The 17,907-nt window shown below is 39.8% G+C and overlaps 1 protein-coding gene across 1 annotated transcript in view; it reads left to right on the top strand.

Annotated features, from left to right (window-relative positions):
* TLN2 (talin 2) overlaps nucleotides 1–17,907 on the top strand; it is a 181,689-nt gene that overhangs the window by 34,944 nt on the left and 128,838 nt on the right. The window contains 1 exon segment of the mRNA XM_008636855.2: nucleotides 3,181–3,294. The gene's annotated coding sequence lies outside the window, so the exon portion shown is untranslated.

Genomic DNA, 17,907 nt, shown 5'->3' with positions numbered 1-17,907 from the left:
CGGCGTGGGCCGTGCAGGGGTCCAGCGGCTCCGGGCTACCTGCCCCGGTGAGGCTTCGTGTCCAGGGCTGAGCAAAGCGCAAAATCTCTCTTGGTGCGGGGCGGCACTGTGTGCTTGCAGCGGGGCTGTCCGTGCCCCGGACTGGGGTCCGCCTGTGTGTCCTGACACCTCTGTTTTCCCATGCCCTCCTATCAGATATCTGTGGGTGCAGTCTTGCCTTCGGGTGTCTGGAGATCCCCAGCGCAGTGTCACTGCGTGGGAACACCTGACTGAGAGCAGGAGCCTCTGCTGGCTTTGTGCTCACCTTCTATAGCGCTTTTGTTCTGCTGACCAGCCATTTCAGTTTTTTTAGGCTTTACTGTTTATGTGTTAAGGTGCTGCTATGATGTCTAGTTAGAAAGATTGTGGGAATGTTCATCGATTGAAAAAATCTCTTGTAAGATTAAACAATTGTCCACTTCCCTCCAAATATTTTTAAAGTTTATTTTGTAGACCTGTATTTTGGAGCCAAATTTGAGCCATATTAAATTTCAAGGCAGTTCTGTGTTTGGAAGTATGTTACTTAGAGGCATTGGGGAGTTCTGCATTCTCAGGAAAGCCCAAAGGCTATGGAACAATGTCCCTAGGATTTAAAAACAAAGAAGCAACACATTTCTGAGATTGCTCTTATGTAAAACATGACTCATTTGTATGTAGATGGCAGTGCGTTTTAAGTAGGAATGCAAGCTGCCAGTGTTAATTAAAATACCTTACAAATTGTAGTATATGAAAAGCTTTCATATCTGTACGGTGTAATGGTCAGCCATACTTCCAACAGAACAGCTGTTAGACAAGTTAACTGTGAGTTAAGTTGGCTGAACTACCTTTCCTGCTTTAATTTTCATAATTTGACATTTTCAAGGGAGATTCAAGGTTACCACACAGCTGAGGAGGGAGGGGGCGTGTCTCTTGCCTCTTGGAAGTGCATTTCATTTGAGTTTCATAATGCCTCATTTAACTCACTGGTCACTGCAGAAGTAAAGGGTTTAGTGGAATTCTGGCTTATCTGTTGGTGACAAAATTATTGAGCTTATGTAAGATAAGAATACTTCTTGTTTCTGGTTGCCAATCTAAGTGGGTTAACTATGGCAAACTTGGATAATATTCAAGTTCTGAATTTCAGTGTAAAGTTAGGTAAAGTCTACGGCCATTTCATATAGGATACCCATTCATTTTACTATTCAGATTACAGCAGTTTATCCTGAATAATTGTCCTGTGTGTTCTTAGAGTAACATCTGTTGCATGATATCATGTAATGGAATGTAGTACAGCCTAATTTAAGTTGATTTGAAACATTGCCATTGCACTGTAGTAGTGCCTGAGAAGGCGAGAGGTTTTGTGGTGTGTGTGATGGATAGATTGGTTACGAGTAGACAGTATTGAGAAAGATGAACTTGCATTTGAACTGCATAGGATTAAGTAATTTTACTCTGATCTTGGTTTGTTTTACAGTTTTACTTAGACTTCTTTCATCATTTGCCAGCTAATGTAATGACTGAATTCTGCTTATATTAGGAAATCCATCTACAGTTATAAATATAACTATCAGTACAAAACACCACTACAGTAGAGTCAAGTCTTATTTTGGAGTGGGAGGAGTGGGCTTGAAAGAACTGTCTAGCTGTGGCATAGCTTGAACTGCATGATGACTTAAAACTTTTGCTGTGAAAACTTTCTTTTATTTGGTATTGTTTCTTCAAAGATTTGACTCCACATAGCAAGGATGTTCTGAGGCATCAATATTTGGATTGTTACTTTATATGCTTACCTATATAAGATGTATCTATTAAACCTGTGCAAATGTAATCTAGATGGCTTGCAAAAATGGCAGTACTTAATTAGTCACCACATCTAGACAGTAGTTCAAACATCTCACCTCCATTCCTTTTTGTGGCATTGTAGTGTAAGATAACTGTTGGGATATTAGTGTTGTATGTTCATGAAATACGAGCAATACTGTTCATTGAAGTATCCCTCCAATCCATAATTTTAGCATTATAGTACTGAAAGCACCATTTGAGTTGATTCTCAGCTGCCAGTCCTATCTAACCCTTGGAGATTTTGGTAAACTGCCAAATGTGTAGACATCTTGATATTATTTATTTTTTTCTTAATATGCAGAGTCTCTTGCTAAGCAGTGCTTTCTAGATGCTGCCTTTGCACCGGGTCCTAATTAGGAAAGAAGTGTGAATGTCTTTACAGACCACTGTACCAGCTTTCAGAAATTCTTTTCTTTTCCCTGCTTTTGAATCTTTAAAAGTTTTGGCAAGTCTGCTTATGCATGTTTCTACAGACAATAGAATGCTGATGCAAATTGAGAACAGCAAGCAAAATAGTTGGGTGTTGTTGCAAATGGGGGGAGGCTGTCTTAATAAGGCTTACTCTTCATTTGTTTACTTTTGGATTTTAGTGTTTCAGTTGGGACAAATAGAGCTGGAAATTGCAGTTTGGTAGTCCTGAAGGAGAATGCAGGTTTTTGCTTCCAGGGTTCTGCTTCTCACCACGTATGTTTATAAAAATACACATTGAATTGAACTGCACAATTTTTGGGGAGAGGGAGGATACAAATTGTAAAGCAGAGGGCTTTTTCAGAGTAGTTTAACTTACGACTTCCAGAGGCTGTGTTAAGGAGAATAATCTAGGGTTTTGCAACTCTGTGAATGAGATTATGATTATGGACATCATGCTGTGTCTTAAGATCTCTTATGCTTTATTTTTGTTGTTGTGAATAAACAATCTATTCCTTTTACACAATTAATGGCTTGAAGGTAGTCTGAGCTCCTTAGATGTGTAAGTGCTCATCCACAGCATGCGGTGCAATCCGGGTCTGATCAGTGTTGAGAGAATTGTGCCTTTTGTCTCTGGGTGCAAGGAGGTTACACCTTTGGAGTGAGGCTGGTGTGCTTGAGGATGAGAAGGTGGTGGGGAGCCTGTGCTTAGTTTTGACACCAGACTTGTAACTGTGTACAATGAATTTTGTAGGTTTCTGTCCCTGCTAGTGCTGCTGAAAACCGATTTCACAGTAGAGAACCATTTCCCTGGGTGTGCTATGTGCATACATGCTTATCTTGGAATTGAGTTTGAATTAGCCTGCATACTTGAGGCAATTGTGATAACATTTTGATATTTTCCACTTCCAGTTGCAAGCTGGGATTTCATCCCCAGAGATACACCCCCTCGATTCTCAAAGCTCCTGTGCCTTTTTACTCAAGCATCTTCATAAAGCTAGAAAATGCACTGACTGACTTCACAAGGTGAGGGTGACTATACAACAGTAAGTCTTGTCTTAAAATACCTTTACAGTATTACAGTACTGACTTACTTGTAGTCCCTTTACTTGGCAGCTAATGGTTGAGTCCCTGCCAAGATGGGCCAGGCTGGCACTTCAAACTGCCTTCCTTTCATTCTCAGTAGGTAGCTCATCTTTCTGTGTTTGGGCAGCAGGAAGAAAGTATGGGGTGAAGTGAACGGTAAATGAACCTTGTGTCTTTCTCTATGGTAACTTTTGTAAGGTTGTGATTTCTTATTTCTTTATGAAAAAGTGACATATAACCCAGGAACAAGCAGGAGGCTCTCAGTCTTCTAAATCACAACAAATAACAATTGAGGTGATAAAGAATCAATGGTACTACATGGGCTGATTACTTTTTTGAGTTGAAAAACAATTTACATTTGTCAGCCATGGCAGATTTGTTGCTCTAATATATTGAAGTGTTTATTGTTTTGCTGAAGTATTTGGTGTAGTGGTGTGAAAACCTCTTAAACAATGATGTTGCCTTCAGCTTAAAAAGGTCTTCAGTTGTGTAATGCTTTTCTTATTACATATTCTTGTTTATTTTCATATACTGATCTCTCTTTACCTTTCTTGATAGTTGGTATCTGTAACTTGGTTAATTAACCCTTTGTCTCAGCAACCTCAAGTCCAGCCTATCCTGTGGTTTGGTTTCAGTTGTGTTCTGTACTAGCAGGATAGTTCTGATTTTTCTGGAATGCGAGATTTAAAGTTTGTGTACACATGACATAAATATAAGCATAAAACAGTTCCAAAAATTGCTGGCTTGAATTTGTACAGCTGGAAACATTAATTAGGCTTAAAGTAATTTATGGCGACTACAATTTACCTTTGCTCAGTTTACATGTGCCAAGTTGTTGCATTCCACTGTGGGGAACTGCGAGGAGTTCTTTTAAAAATGGATGCTCAGGAACGAAATTAAGCCAAACGAGGCAGGCGTTGTTATCTGAGAACCGTTTATTGGTAACGAAAAACAAAATAAAAAGGAGTTACCCTACTAATGAGGGCTAGGAAAGACACAGCAAGACTAAGGAAAATGGGAAAGGAATGGGGGGAGAGAGAGAGGGGACAGGGAGAAAAAGAGGGCGTTACCACCAGCGAGCCAGGGCAGTGCTGTCGGCGTCCAGGAGGCGGGGGGTGCGCACGCTGCCTGCCTGCGGACGGGCTGGGTCTGACCGAGCCTGCGCGGCTCTCGGAGAGGCGTGGCTTCACTGGCGTGGCTCCCGCGGCGACGGCGCCGGCCACGCGGTGAGTGGGTTCTCGGACGGGCGGCCCAGGACCCTGGACAGGGTCGCGGCGACCGGCTGGATCGGGGCGGCAGGGTTGGATGCAGGCAGCCCAGGCAAAGACGCGGGGCGAAGCGGCAAGGCAGCGGTCAGAGAGGCAGGACAGGGGCGAGGGCAGGAGAGCCAGAAGGCAGGCTGGGGCCAGGGCAAAGGAGGGAGCGAGCGAACCGCCGAATGAACACCAGCGAGACCCCCGTGAGCAACACCGCAGTTAGTTTTTATACGCCCCGGCCCCTCCCAAAGTCCGCCCGCTCACAGGGCACCATTGGTCCAGTCCAACCTTTCTTTGCTGTCCGTTGGTGGAGACCTTTTCGCGACCTGATTGGAGAAGCCCCTCCACAGTGTTTCCTATTCACTGCCTCATGGGAGGTGTTGCCAGGCGAAGTCCTCCCAGAGACAAGGCTTGTAGTTGCCTCCTGCGCTTGGCACATGTGCACCCCTCCTTCACATACCTGTGACAACCATTGTTGAAGCATAACAAAACTGAATTGGCTCCTCACACAAGTGCTGTGTAGCAGGAAATGGCAAAGTGGCACTTGGCAGGCAGAACAGAAGCAGGAAAGACATTATTGATGTCTGACAGAAGTGATGGTGGCTTTTTAAGAAAAGACCTAGGGTAGTAGGAGGGATGGTGTCAGGAATGTGATGGTGGTGTAGCACTGAGGGGCATAATCCTTAGACACAATAAATATGTTTAGATACCATGACAGAATCAAAATTTAGCAATGGACCTATAAATGAATATATGAATAAATGAAATCAGGAAGCCCAGCTTGAATATTTCAGTTTACTATAGCTTGCAATTTTTGTAATTCTTCATAATTTTTGACTGAAAGATTTTCTTAGATGATTTTTTTGTTGTGGAACACATCTGTTGACAGGGGCATATCTGAACTCCTGGGGAAAGGATCAAGTGGGAGTCACTGCTGCACAGCCAGTGCATGGGGTCAAGCAAAAGGAACCAGTGGCGTCTCCTGGGTCAGGGTGTCACTAAAGGCCCTGGTACAGGGAGGAAGAGATAAATGTCCAGCTTCAGTTGAAAAAAGCAAAGGCTGTGGGAAATGAGATCACTCTGTTGTGATGTTTAAAGTACTCTTTGGAATATTATGTGCAACAGCTGAGGATCTACAGACCCCAGGCAAGAACCCAAGATGTTGTAGTATGTACCAACCTTGAAAAAGATTTGGTGTTTTTTAATTAAAAAAAAAAAATCAGTGCTGTGTTTGCAGTTGTGAGTAAGGTCGAGATTAGCCTGGTTGTTGCTGGGTTGTCTCTTCAGCTGCAGTGTCATGCTAACCAGACTTAGAAACAGCTGAGGAGTGTAGGTGTAGGTACAGAAGACTAAAACCTGTGAAGAAGGGGTAGTTAAGTTTGCCTCGTGACCTTGGGCAGATCAGACTATGGATTAAGTACAGAACAAATCCAGACATGAAGAGGGGTTGCAGGGGGTCTCATGAGTTTTGTGTGAGGCCTGTGTATGTAGTGGACCTGGATAAGTAAGGGGTCTATTGAAATGGTTCACAGGTGCTGTATGAATGAGTGAAAATCTGTTCTCTCTCTGTCATGGGCAGAGAATGTTTTTTCAGAGTTTTCATGTCAGAGCTTTAGCTGACTGTGTAATACCACTCCCAAGGGAATGGCAGGGCTTTAGTGATGAAGAGATGAGGCAGAAAAACACCTTGATTGTGGTACAAGTGTGTGGTTAAGGTGAGCTACTTACACAGCAGTAGTTGGAGGTTATTTAACACAGATAAGGGAAGCCTGCAAGTGGGAAGAAGGGTATATGTGGCCTGAGGAACCAAGCAGACCAGTACTGGAGCAACTGTAGGGCCGGGCTATGAAAGTGGCTCAGTAATGAGTGTGAATATCTGTGTGGGAACAATGTGTTCCTGCCTTAATGCTATTATCATTCCTCTTCAGAGATAAATTACAGTTTGAAGTGTTAAAAATGCCATCTGCGTGTGAGGGCAAAAAACCTCAAGTACTTTCTGTTGAAAACTAAAAGCACTGTTTTCCATGTGGATCTTAGTATAATCAGCCATTGCCTTAACTTCTCTGGAATAATATTGCCAGCCTACCAGGTCTTTTAAGGCAGTGGTTTCCAAAGATTTTTTTGATCTCATGCCCTTATCAGTAAAAGATTTGTGAGCACACCCCAAAAATGTGTATTATTTATAAATTTACACACATACTATTCTACTATTATTATACACATTAGAGAACATACACAAAAAATAGAAATTAATAGAGGACAAGACAAATGGTTAGAAAATATGTTTTATTTTTTACCAAAACCATTTTTTACTTTCATTAAGGAATAATTTAGTGAGAGCTATGTGATTGAATGTGCCTCTCTAAATTTTTTTAAAATGTTGGTTCATCACTTGTGTACAGCCATTTTAAGGGCTGCTTCTAGGTTCAGCTTATTTCAATACTTGGTTTTAATGGCTGTCCTATCCAAATGAGATGCCTCACAAAGACAGATCCAAGTGGAAGAAGTGCATTGTTGGTTTTGCTTACTAAATCATGATACTAATTCTCTGCTTCCTTACACTAACTATGCAGAGGTTCTTCTTGGAATTAATCTATTAAATTTCCATCTTCCCTGATGTCAATCAGTTGCTCTTGCAGGCTAATGGCAAAATGTTGCATTCTTCTCTTTTCCTGAAGCACTTCTTTTGGAAGGTTTTTAAACAGGGTTTTGGGGGTTTTTTAAAGATTTTTAAAGTTTAGGAAATTATGTATAGCTTTCAGAGGTTTTTATAGGAGGTTTTTTTTCAGTGGAAACATTTCCAAACATCTGTTTTCAAAACAGTCTCTGTAGAGTGAGTTTCTTATTGAAGGCAATTACTCTCTCGCTCCCTGTTAAAATGTCAGCTTCACCTTTAAGGGACACCTTAGGTGTGTCTTTATTTGAAAATGTCTGGTAGGTAGCACAGTACTGACAGCCCCATGTCATCACAGAAAAGATCAGCCAGTTTTGAACAGTTGTCTTTGTAGGAAAAAACCGCATAACGTGTCGTTACTTTTGACAACTCTTTTAAGCCCTTTGTCACAAGATAAGTAGCAAAACTTACTGTGGGAATATGAATATCATGGTTGCTCTCCATCTTCTTACAAGGTATTCTACTGCTTGAAGATCTTATTTTTACAAAATTACATAATCAATGACATCCTGTAGCACTTGGTGCACTTCTGCCTGCAGCATTGCTACTTTAGTTTATCTATGAATGATGCGGTGAAAGAATTTCACGTGTGGTTGTGGAGCGACTGCTTTAACTGGAATAAAAAATAGAAGGATTCCAGTGTAAAGGTTACAGATAAAACCCCATAAGTGTACACTTGCACAGTTTTCTCATAAAACGTTGTTTCTATTAAAGAAATAATTTACTATTGAGTCTACTCTGATACATCGTTCCTGGAGTGACTCACAAAAGAGAAGTTCCCAATGTGTTTCACTGTTGAAACAATCCAGCATATACCCTAGGATGAGACCTGTAGGAAACATCTCTAAGGTCAGCCAACAGTGTAGCACACCTCCCACACTGCCTAATTTGTTCTGATACTTGTTTCTTCAAATCTTCAGCTCTTTTCTGTGAGTCTTCCAGCAGTATTTGCTGACAAAGTGCCATATTGTCTTCCATGTATTATTTCAGCCATTTTTTACTGCAGTAGGATGACTAAATGTTTCCCCAATGATATATGCCTTTGTCTCTTTTGCTGTAAAGTAAGAAGCCTTAAAAAAGGCTCCTGAAGATTTGCCATTAAGTTCAGGGATTTTTTTAAGGGAAGTACTATATTAAGTATCACATGACTTGAAGAAATGGTAAAGGTTTGTCCTCACCTCACTGGGTACTTAATTTTTAAATGTCTTGCTAATCATGACGGCTTCATGTATCACTATCTAGTATCTCAAGGCAAAATGTGTATTTAGGGTGGGGTTTATCATTAAGGATAATAGACATAACCATATTTCAAATAGTTATCATCATAATTTCAACTTTTTTTTGCCAACTTTTTGTCGGATCTGATTAGGTTGTTGATTTTACCTCGATGTGTGTGACAAGGAGTTTGTACTGGGAATAGGAAGTCAGTTGTTGCATATGGATTTTGAAGCAAAAGGAAGATCTGTCTTGGCATCTGTGTATCTGACATGATAACACTTCAGAGTCTTCAGGATCAGAGGTGATTTCAGCAAGATTTGCAGCAGTAGAGGGCCCTAAAGGCCCTAAACTATTTGTGTATTTTCCTGGTTAGAGTTCCTTGCCTTCATTTGTCTCATGTTACCATACTTGAAAATAGGGTATTTAGTTACGTGGTCCACATGTGTTGTGACAGCATGCAAATTTCTATAAGCATGCCTTTGTGAATTGTGGCCTTTGGCTGTGCCAGTTAAACTTTTAGAAATAAGCATTCCTAAATAATGGAAGTTTTGTTTTGGTGAGTTTTGTTGGGTTTGGGTTTTTTGCATCTGGGACTTGGAAGAAGGGACAGCAATTCTTCTAGTTTGCTTATAGCAGCCAACATAGTGTAGTACCCATCCTGCCTGAGGCTACAGCAGATAAATTCCAAGTACCTGCAAAACATCTGCTATCAAGCACCAGTACTGTCTTGGTACCCACCCAATAAGTATATCTTTTTATGTACAGCTCATCTTTCTGCAGCTGCTAAGGAGTGAAGTACAATTTTAGCCCCTGAAGAAGATGCAAAAGCAAGGTGGGATTGCAGATAATTGTATTTTGGGTGAAAAGAGAAGATAAAACAGGGAGTTGCTTTTTAAAAGTTGTTTATAAGACACTTAAAACCAAAGGAAGAAATGTAGAATGAAGGCAGAAAATTATAGAATAGAAAGAAAAATGAGAAAGCTTTAAAAAAACCTGCCAGCTACAGTTACAGCTTTGTAAAGACTGAAGACTTCTAGTAGTGTTTATTGACTAATTGTTTTTTTTTTTTTTTCTGGGCTATATACTCATGTCAGATTTCTTGCTTCATGTTTACCTTTCATTATTTTAACCAGAACTATATTACTGCTTGTGAAATACTCTGTTATGATGACCAGATACAGAAAGCAGCCGTGTCATCACAGAAACAGACCTTATAGAACAGTTGTGTTTTATATCTGCACTTGTTCTGATGTCTTCAATAGTTTTGCTGTTTCCTTCTGAATTTGAGTTGATCTGTAAGAACTCTCTAATTCAGCTGTCTTTTATTTGGGACATTTTTCTTTACATGTATTCTATGGGATCTAACTCTCCCATGACATGTGATGAGTGAATTAGGATGCTGGGGACTTGTGCAAGTGAAATTTGTCTTCCTTCTGGGCCTCTAGTAGAAGTTTTATTTCTTCCTGGTCAGTCTACAGATGCTTGAAACACTTGTACTTGTTAGGAGTTGCCATTTGAAATCTAAGCAATTCATACTTAAGATATCTCCAAGTAGCTTAGAATTAGAAAAGATTTCTTGCAACGTTCATGGGATATTCAACTAAACAATAGGAAGATGCTTCTTTATAAGTAATAAGCTAATGAAAGCCTAGTATTTGTATAATCAGGCTTACCTGAGGAGTATGACTGTCTTGGCAGTAGTTACTGGAATGCAGCCTTTTGACAGCACTGGAGACAGTCTTACGTTTTGGTTGGTGTGAGTGGATCAGTGACTGTTGGGTAGTGAAACAACTGCACGTGGGGTAGAGGAGCTGGGGCAAGTAGGACAGGCCCGTCTAGGCTTCTCTCTTAGAGTTCTTGTTGTTACGGAATGCTGGCATGAAACCAGGTCCTTCTCCACGATGCATCTGATGCAAAATGGGGTTAAACTGAGCTATTTGCATGAAAAAGTGAACGATATAAGGCTTGGTGAAGAATGTAAACAGGTGGATCTGGGTCATTGTTAGGCATACTCTGGTTCCATAGTGGATGTCTTGGGAACAATGAAATGAAACTCAAGTGGGATGCAGATCTTGGTGCAAGTCCCATAGCCTAGAAGTGCAAGTGATTGATAACAAGGAAGCTGTGTTCAGCAAAAAAGCTCTAGTGATATGTGGAAGACAGAAATCCTGACTAACAGTAACTAAAGAGGGGATTTAGAGAAGACCTTGTGCAGTTTCAGCATCTGTTTGCTATGTGCTTTGTCAAACAATATTTCTCTATCATACAAAGCTTTAAATAACCTGTTCCACACGCAGTGGCCAGTGGCTGGTATCTCACTGAAAGGTAATAAGGACCAAGTGTGCTTAAGGTTCTTTAACCATAGGTGTTATACTGCAAATGAATAATAGAGTGCTGTATCTTCCTAGTGGAATGAATAAGGAGCTAAAGCCCTTGAAGCAAGTATTTATTTTAGAAGAGTTTGATTCTTTGAGCTGGAGGAAATAACTTGGTATGTTTAACTGTTCTGAGATTCTATGGCATTAAGTCTGCAGGGTGCTGCAACTTAATTTCGGTTTGTTTATACTGGTGGTTTCTAAATGTCTGTTCTTGGCTTATTTGGTGGCAAGTCTTACAATAGGTGTTTCCTGCAACTGAACAAAGGAGCAGTGTTGAGTGTTTGAGAGAAAATAATGTAGGCAAAAGACAGTGCTTATCAGGTAGCTGAGAAAAGGTACTTCCCAATAACTCAGCTTTGAAATCCTTGAACTGGAAAAAAAAAGCTTATTTTCTCACATGTGCTCTCCTTTTCCCATGCACACTCTGTCCTGCTTTAGTGTCTGCTGTTCAATCATTCCAAATACATAGGGAGCATAGATTTAGTCCTACATAAAGCAGTCTGTAGGCAGGAAGAGGTTTACCCACTTCTACATCTCTTTGAGGTGTGTGTTAATGTTGAATAACTTCTCATATTGAACCAGGTGATTTCATTTTCTGAGCTGTTGTTCCTGATTCTTGTCCTGCTGAGATACCTATGTGACTTTGTTTTCTAAGGTGCTGTTAACAGACATCCAAGCTGGAAATGCAAAATTGAGCTAGTAATAGTTTAGGTCTCCATGGTGACCATGGGATCCTGGAAACTAAGGACTAGGTTACTCCTAGGCCCTGTGAGTTTAGGCTTAAAATGGCAAAAAGTGTTTCTTCAGGCAGTATAGAAAACTATATACAATATAGAACATAAACCCCAGGTTTGGGATTACAAGAGAATGACGCTGTGGTAGTATTAAAATAAAAAAACAATAGGAAACCTTTGAGGAGGTTTACAGAGATGAATTACACTTTACAAATTACTTCAAAAGAATCTTATAAATAGTACTCTGGGTTGCCTTCATAAAGTGTCAAAAGAATAACCTTGCTGTATGACAGTTACTCTACACTTGAAGACAGTGTAAGTTATTAATGAGATGCTGAAATTGTGCTTTCTGTTGCATATACTTGATATCTTCTAATCTATTGAACACAAATTTCCAGTTAGTTATACACAGGCATGAGTCAAAGTCATTAAAGCACTAATGAAATCTGAGGATGAGAAGGAACAGCTCTGAGGGAATGTGTCAGTAAAAGGAGCACATATATGATGTGTCACATCTGTCTAAATGAGTACCAATACAGCCTGTGGCTTTGGCAGCTGATTACTTATTATAATTCAACTGTCACATCAAAATAAATTCACTTATCTAGTGCTGATGGTCAGAAAGAATAAATATACATTTATTTTGAAGAGTGGAAATAATAAAACTTCAAGATGGTTTGTTTGACTTTGCAAGGATAAATAAAGAGACCCAGGAGTACATGGTGTTGATTTTGAGTGCTTTAGCATAGTTAGTGTGAGTTGGAGACAAGGACCAGTCTTTGTGCTTCAGCTGACAAAGTGTCTAGACATTGAATTGAAATCTGAACTATTTTTGTAGCATTCTCTTACACAGAATGATGGTGTTACATACCCAGTATCAATAAATTACTGGCATCTATTTTTTGCTTCTGCATTTTCTTTTGGAGAAAAATGGTTTTGATAGTTGAAGGCAAAGTTTTCCTGTCATCTGATACTTTCCCACGGCATGGAGCCCCTCTGTGGCTTTTGGCTGTCGGAGCTGGGTAGCCATATGGGCTGTGGGTATGCGTGTTACAGCAGTAGGCCTCCACTTCAGCCACAAACAGTGCAATTTACAGAGAGAACCTGAGGGAACAGTTTTTTCCTTGCATTGCATATGCAGGCTTGGCTGAACTATTGGGATTTTACCCTTCTCAGAAGCATTACAGGCATGTAATTATTCTGTCAAAGGTAAAGGCAGAAACCTCGATGGGCAAGGGCAAAGTAACTTCGTGTGTCACAGCAAACTGAGTTCCTGAAATGTCAGGTTTGGATTTGAAAATCTAATTTGAAATACTGACTTTGAAGGCATATTCTGACCTACAGCTTGAGTTCAAAGCTTTATTAAATTTGCAGCCCTCTACCCTTTCTTTCTCATGCCATTCTCCAGTAATGTTTCATATACTCCCTGAGCATGATGGAAATAACAAATCTGAATTGCTGTGTTCTGATACTTGAGAAACTCAGGGATTGGATTGTGCACACCAGTATTAATATTGTGAAAAGTCTTAATTTGCAAAAGTATGTATTTTTTCAGGGAAGAAAGCCTAATCTATTCAAATTGTTGCATTATTAAAAATAAAAGCCAAAGACTGGCAGCAATTCAAGAAAAGTTAAAAATGTTCCAGTTCCCCAGGGATATATTTCTCTTTTTGTATTCAGTGTTGTAACTGACCCCATCCTGCAGTGACATGTAACTTAAGTTTATTCCAGCTTCCTAAGTATTGACAGCACTTCGGCTTGAAGAACTTGTGACTAAGTTTCTAGATTGTGGCTTGCTCTCTACTTATACCTTGTTTAGGATTTTATAAGTTGTAAATTTGGTTAAAATTAAAACTAAGATGAACTGTTAAGTGTATGATTTTAAGTTATTTGTTTGTTTGTAATGGCCAGATAGAGAAAGTGGAAAGATCTTGCTCAGCCACTTGCACCCGGAATGTGGGCTGCCTGTTTTGATGTGCTGTAAGTATTATGTATTCTTAAAGTAAAAATGGATCCATTCTCAGTTACATTCTGTTACTCTTTATCCTAAAACTCAAAACTAAGCTTCTTCAACTTGGTTATTGGATTTGGTTCTTAAATTTGTGCTGCCTCACACCTCCCCTACCCCCGACCCTCCCCAGCCCCACAGCTTTTTGGGTGTTTTTTCCCCAAACTGCTGCTGTGGTAAGCATTACTGAAATACTTGCCAGCTGCATATTGGTGTACAGCCCGTGACAATATAGGGGTCATTCATTGGAAGGTGAGTACCTGCCTGCATAGCAAACCCTCATTGTTCTACACATTGCTAGAATTAGTATCCCATCTTTCTATTTTGTAAAGAGATAATCCTATTTTATTAAAATTAAGACGTTGGAAAAAATGTGTCTCTCTAGCAAGGTTTGTGTTTCAACACTTGGGATGAATACCATAAAAATAATTTCCTGTGTCGAGCTACCACTTGTCCTCTGTAAGAAGCAGTTCTTTGTTTGAAGGTTGTCAGATTACAGGACAGACGCTTGCTTTCCTTTGGTTCCTCCTCAGCTGCTCTTAATAGGGAACATCTTTTGCAGTCGCCTGCTGCTAACACTAAAGAGAGCCCTTGTTTTTAAGTGTGGGATATGTTCAACAACAAATATCTGAGTCCAAATCTTGCGAGGAATGCTCATTACCAAGTTATTCCATCATCACAAAGCACATCATCCATATTGACCAATTGTCATTAATACTGTTTTCCTCTCAGATTGTCTGTTGTGTGGGAGAATAGGGATCTTATTCATGGATTGGTATTTATTGAATCTTGCGTAAATACTGCTGTCACAGCGCATTAAGGGGTGGGATTCAGACATGCAGCAGTTGTTCGAAAACAGTGAGGAATCTGCGCTTGCTCTGGGTGTGACATGTGATGTGTGGTCGTGCACATGGGAAATACTGGCAAGCTGGAGGTGCTGATGTTGGGGGACTTGTCTTCTTTTTCTCAAATACAGTTTTTGAAAGACTTGGGGGCATGTTAACTCCACAAAGAGGATGTTAATTCAACTAATGTCACACTTCCTGGTCCCATAATGTGGGTTCTACTTTTGAGCTATGTTTTAAAGAGAATCTCATCACCAGTTAATATAATTTAATGTGTATTTTGCTATGGAAACCCTTTTGTTTCATTTCAAGGGAAGTTATATTGATTTGCTGTTAGTAACAGTTTGACAGCTTCTCATCAGGAGTGAAACTTTTGGTACCAAATTTCAAGAACAGAATTCTCATCAGTTTTCTGTATTAAGCACTCTGGCAAAGATGGTTCCAAAGACTGTTCCCTGCTTCAGGTGATCAAAGAGAATGTAGAGCTCTTCACTGATTGTTGTGGTTGTGATGAATTTGTGACCCATCCAACAGTGCAAAAAACCTGTTTTACAGTCTCTTGTGTGCAGAAACATCTACAAGTGAGCTTCCTGATGGGATTAACTACACCGCTGACCATGCTTCAGTTTTTCCTGAAATTAGTAGCCTAAGTGGACTGTAGTACGATGGAGTTGGGGCAGACTGTAGTTTGATGGAGATGGGGCAGAAAAATATTTGGGCAGTGTATTAACAGAAGACTTAGTTGACTTCCAGTGTTCTTCTCCTCAACCTTCAAAATTGAAAGCATTCTTATGTTCATTATTTTAAATTTAAACGAATTAGAGAGTGTCAGGAGAGATTCTGCCTAACAGTGGGACAGAAGTTTTAATCAACTGTGGCTTTGATACTTTTGTTGTGTGAAAGCAAGTAATGATGTATATCAATCTGCGCGCTTCTTTTGGGTTGAGCTAGAAGGCAGAAATTCCTTTTGACAGAAGTTGTTTCTGAGGAGTGAGGTCTGCTTGATGGAGCAGACTTGCAGCCAAACCAAATTGTCAAAGGAGCTCAACCAATACAAAATCTATTCTTTCTTTCAGCTGAAAAGCTGTGGAAAAGCTAGTGTTAGTTTTCCTTGTTTATTCCTTATTTCAGTGCCAGGTACTTCCAAGTTCACTGCATGTGGCATTAAAATAGAAGTTATACACAGAACACCAATGTTGACTTTTATTAATTTGTGTTGTAGAAATGGTCAGTGTGTCTTCCTGGCAGATGAAGCCTAAGAATATTGTGTTTGGAATACTTGTACCTTTCATTTTTTTCCCTTCCCTGCAGAAAAAGTTGCTGTAAGAACTGGCTGTTAAATTGGAAATGACCTTACTTGCCTTCAGTTATAAATAGCAGTAAAAAGGAAGGGGATTCCCCTGCTGCCAAGCCCCGTTCATGGCTTTCTATTTTGGTTAAAGCCATGTCTTACAATGAGTGCACTGTGACTTCCAGCCCTCAGCATGCTGCAACAAATGTACTTGCAATCCAAAAACTATATACTTAAGGTCATGAGCAGGTAAAGTTGCTATGGTACAAGTCCTTTTTTTTTTTTTTTAGTTAGTGGAGTTAGAGGTGCCACAACGTATTGAAACACTGCCCATGTGCTGTTTTTTGTGCCTTATGCATTCCTTTGGGCTCTGTTGAATCATGAGAAGCTGTTAATGGTGAAGCACTACTGTGCCTGAAATTTGAAGAAAAGAAATCTTGTGTATATGACAGCTTGAAAGGGCAACTCTTTTTCCTTGTTCATATGGCTTTCTCTTAGAGGGCTGTGGTTCTTGTACTGTTAGGGAAGTGAAGCACTTGAAATAAATGGCAAAACAACTTAGTCATGTTTTGATGTGTGTTCTTTCTTTAAGACCACATTTAAACATATTTTTAAAAATCTGTTATATAAGGCATTAATAAAAATACACCCTAATTTAATATTAGAAGTGCTAACTGTTCTCAACCATTTAATTACATATATTGTGTGTCTCACTAGCTGATCAGTTATCTTATTAAAATACATCTTTGGCCAAATGTATGTTGGTACTGGTGTCCAGTTTACGCCTCACCTTCAAGCCATACTGTTTATATCTTCAACTTTGCAATTCAGTAAGTGTGAATGTGTTGGGAGGAAGCATTTGATCATTTAAAATGTGATCATATGATTGGTACTTGATCTTGCAAATAGTGCCACTGGACAGTAGGATTCCTAATTCAAAGGTTTCTGGTGGATTGTATGAAAAAGCAACTCCTGTAATGCAGAGTAAAAAGCTCTGTATCTGTTAGGTGGATGGCAGGGCAGAATTAGTGATATACCATTATTTTGTACATCCCTATAACCTAGTTTTGAAGGGAGAATCAAGGCAGGCTTGGCCTTTGACTTCAAGTGCTAGTGAAACTGATTTGACATAAGTAGTAGTTTTATGTCATTTCCCAAAACAAGACAACAAAACTGTGGGAGAAGGTAGAATTACCTTGTGAAACATCATCTGTCATAGGCTCCTGTCAATCCTTTTCCATCCTTTTGCTTATGTCAGACAAACTAAAACCAGATTTGTCTGGTTCAGTTTCCCTGGGATTGACACAAGTAGGTTACTAGTGGTGATTGTACTTTTCATTTGTTGAGATTAAGAAACAGCTACAATTGTGGGTTTTTTTGGTGCTCAGCAGTGGTCTTCAGTACTTGAAGGAAGCTGCTCAACTTCCTCTGCTTCCCTTTGCAGAGCTATTCCGTTGCAGCCAAGGCCATCGTTTACATGGACCATACATAAATTGTATATTTCATCCTGTATGAAACTAAAGATGTTTGTGGAATGTGTGCCCATTAGTAAAGTATCATTCTCTTGACAGAACATTAACTATCTCTTGAGAGAAGAATAATTTTGGGGTAATTTAGAGCATCCAATTTAGAAGTAACCACTATCAGCTATTTCTTATATTTTTGTTTTTGAAGCAAGCAGCAAAAGACCAGAATATCTGTATAAATATCAGTCTGGGAAGATGTATGAAATGTGATTAACTAGCTGAACTACATGGAAATGAAATCAGTTTTGTGTTCTCCATCTGAGATGGCTCTAATGATTTTTGAGTGACCAGCTTATTGATATTCAGTACCTTGGCAATGTATTCTTGCTCTGACTACATAACCGTTTGAAAGCGGGGTCTGAGCAGTCGTTTTTACTCAACACTGCAAGGACTTCGACATGCACAAACTAAAGCATCTTTTAATTCAACCCAGATGTCATAGAAAAGAATCATAATTCTGCACTGTTTATACAGCCTGCTGCTGATATTGGACTGAAGATTGACTACAAGTCCTTACTGTTCCCTGGTCTGCAATGGGCACTGCATACACAGGAGAAGGCATCTCTGAGTATTCTTTGTGGAATTTTGTAGCATAATACTGCATTCTGTATCTTAACAATACA

The sequence above is a fragment of the Corvus brachyrhynchos genome, unplaced genomic scaffold (assembly GCF_000691975.1).
Source record: "Corvus brachyrhynchos isolate BGI_N302 unplaced genomic scaffold, ASM69197v1 scaffold200, whole genome shotgun sequence".
Lineage (NCBI taxonomy): Eukaryota > Metazoa > Chordata > Aves > Passeriformes > Corvidae > Corvus > Corvus brachyrhynchos.
The sequence above is the reverse complement of the archived record's forward strand: the minus strand, read 5'-3'. Positions and strand labels throughout refer to the sequence as shown.